The sequence below is a fragment of the Nannospalax galili genome, unplaced genomic scaffold, assembly GCF_000622305.1.
Source record: "Nannospalax galili isolate Female #2095 unplaced genomic scaffold, S.galili_v1.0 scaffold312, whole genome shotgun sequence".
Classification (NCBI taxonomy): domain Eukaryota; kingdom Metazoa; phylum Chordata; class Mammalia; order Rodentia; family Spalacidae; genus Nannospalax; species Nannospalax galili.
In genome coordinates, this window is record NW_008335967.1 from 3,354,537 (window position 1) to 3,357,996 (window position 3,460).

Genomic DNA, 3,460 nt, shown 5'->3' on the forward strand with positions numbered 1-3,460 from the left:
TGTGGGTGAGGGGTTTCTTACAGGAGCACAGATTATTCAAAGCCAGTTACATCATTAGAAGAATGGTAACTCATTAAACCATTAGAGAATGGTAACTCATTAAAGCTGCATCTCTAGAGCTCCCTGCCCAACGTTCAAGCAGCTCTACTGAAGAGAATTGCCTGTCCCCAACAACTGTTTACTGCTTATATAGCCTTGGGGAGGGGCCTTAGAAACCTGTAACTTTCTCAATTTTCTAAGTCTACTGTTTCATGAGCTTTCTAAGTCTTTGAATTTCCTTAGCTTTCTGAGTCTTAAGAGTGTTCCCCTTCCCTCCAAGAGGGACTGTTTCAGTTCAGAGGAAATAGGCTACACAATAGTTTATTTAATCAGTATTATTAGATAATTCATTTGCTTAAGATACTGACTTTTAAATTAAGAATGAACCGAACATGAAATTTAGACTTTCAGTTTCAGTAACTCCTATGTTATCTTTTCCCATGCCAAGATAATAGCAATAAGCTCTCTAAAACAAGAAACTGAAATAGAATTGCTAGGGAGAATGATCTAATCATTATTTGAAGGAAATTGCTTAGCAATTAGAACTCTAAACATCTAAGACTTGGGAGAATCTCAGCTCCAGTTCTTGACAGCTTGTCTCCATCTGATGTCCAGCTTAGAAGGAGTTATTTTCACTCTGTGAGTTTCAGGGACTTTTGGAGGGCACATGACACTCAAGTGATGGGATTTATTAGTCACTTTGTTCAACACATCCTTCCTACAGTGAGAGAAGCATCTTTGGGGCTGTGGACATTCACTTGTTTAAAATCAGGGCCCTGACAAGGAAAAGGTCTGAAGGCTTTCCCCTTTCACATTACCAAAAGGAACACAGCCCTTGGACCAAGAAAGGTCCCAATTCCATTCATAGTGGTAGCCACTTAAAAATAGGGCTCTCGGAGCTGGAGAGATGGCTCAGCAGTTAAGAACACTGGCTGTTCTTGCAGAAGACCTGGGTTCGAATCCAGCACCCACATGGCAGCTAACAATTGTCTGTAACTCCAGTTCCAGGGGATCTGACAGCCACTTCTGTCCTCCGTAGGCATTGCACGACATGGGTGCACTTACCTACATGCAGGCAATACACTCATACACATAAAATAAAAAATAATAATAAGTAAATTTTTTTAAAAATAGGGCTCTCAGTGGGAATGGAGACTGTAGGACTGAGTGACTCTTGAGTCCTTAGGACACCAGTTTTCCTGCCCTATACAGTACCACCTCAGGGCTAGTAGAGATTTCTTTGGCTGAACTTCTTGATGAAGAACAAGGGATTTTAAGAACTAAAATCTGCTTTCTTAAGTGTCCAGAAAACAGTCATCTATTTTCTTGTCTCTCTGTAAGCCTTTGAGCACTTTCTGGAACCATCAGGATTTCTTGTCCCCTAGGATCATGTGAATATCCTGGAAAAGCGCAGAATTGAGCAGTGCCTAAAACAATAATGTCAGATGCTTATACATCATTCGCAAGATCAATTTTAAGATTTTTTTGTTGTGGTGACTCCTCAGGCTCTGGAGATGGGTGTCTTAGTAACGAAACCAAGGCTGAAAAGGGCTAAGTAGCCAGCCTAGTGGTACATGCTGTTACATAGCTATCAGAATCTGAAGTCAGATGGTCAACTTCTCTCTTCACTCTTAACAGGAGAGCCCCGCTCTGCCTCCCCATTGCTTGCCCTACACAGCCTACTTACACTTACCTGAAAACCCAGTACGCCAATTGATGTGGGCATGATGTGTAATGGAAAGGTGAGATGCATGTTTTTATCAAGGTAAAGTCACATTCAGGCCCTGTTTACCAGGGCCCAAACGTTTTCCAAGGCAGCTCTGAAGCCATCAAACACTCCTGAATCTTCTTCCAGACTCCTCTTATAGACTTAAGAAGCAAGTATGCTCTCCATCCTTCTCTGGAAAGATGAATGCATCCCTCCCCCCGCCCCCATTTTTTTTTAAGTACGTCTAGATTTAGTGCTATGTCTGAGCACATGGCTTCCTGGCTGGGGGAAAAAAAAAATAAAAACACTGAAAGGTTCTGTCCTGGTTATCTTTTCTGTTGCTGTGACAAAAACATTGACCAAAGCAACTTATAGAAGAGGGTTTATTTTGAACTTAGGGTTCCAAAGGGGCAACAGTCCATCATGGCAGGGAGGCATGGTGGCAGAGCAGAAAACTGAGTAGTGCTCACATCTTCGATCAGGCACAGGAAGCAGAGAGTGCCTGGAAATCCAGCAAGTCTTATTAAGAACTCCCAAAGCCCACCCCCAGTGACGTGCTTCCTCTGGCATGGCTACGCCTCCTAATGCCTCCCAAAACAGCGTCACCACTAGGGACAAAAATGTCCAAATACTTGGAGCCTATGGGGGACATTTCCATTCCAGCCACCACAGGTTCTAAGGCCGGAGCACATTTGCAAGACTCTCCATTGGCATGATGGAATGAGAGGGCTTCTCCTTCTTCAACCAAGTACCACGAACACTTGACGGAAAATGCAAACAGATCAAGGCTGGGATGGACGCCTTTCAGATCTGCATCAAGAAGGTCCAGGGTGTCGGCCAACACCAGAAAATACAGTGGCCAGCAGAAAGTCCTAGGGAAGGTTGAGACAAGGCTTGGGTGGAAAGAAGCATGCCGAAGAATAACTAAAAACACAAGGTCATTTTTATCTTCTTCAGTTCTTAAATGGGACTGCCTTTGGGATGGTAGTAAGAAGTTACAAGTAAGAAAAACATCGAAGCATTGTGTGGCCATTTCACATCTCCTATTTTTTTAAGGGTGTTCTTGATTTTTCTTTGAAACAAGGTCTCACTATGTAGGCCAGGTTGGACTAGAACTCAGTGTATAGACCAGACTGGCCTTGAACTCACAGAGATTCACCAGCCTCTGCTTCTCGAGTGCTGGGCTCAAAGATATGCACCACCACATCTGGTCTAATGGTCTTAATTTTAAAAATTCTACCACACTTCAGAAGTCTCCAAAATGGCCTCCAAATTCTAATATTTCAGCATCTAAGTTCTCCCTCTCAAATTGCCTCTCATACCCAGAAGTGACACAAAAGCCTTTGTGTACAACCTGGCTTGGATTTGAGAGCACGATTCCCACTGCTGTTCATAGATGGCAATTGGTTCACTTATTCAACATCTGCATGTTAAGAACGTGGATAGGCCAGGCTGACATTGTGACTGTGGTACAGGGAGAAATTAGTAGCTGTCTGTAGCCTCTCACTGGAGTTCCAATACATAACACTGAAAAAGGCATCTGGTACCTCAAATCACCAGTGACTTTGCTGTTAGAGGAATGTCACCGTCATGACACTTTGTGAGCTCCTTCTTCCCTAAGCCATCAAACCCACATTAGGTAACCAGACCAAAGAATGCAGCTCCATTGAGACCCTTGCTGATCGAACATCAGGTGCTGTGATCAGAGTTGCT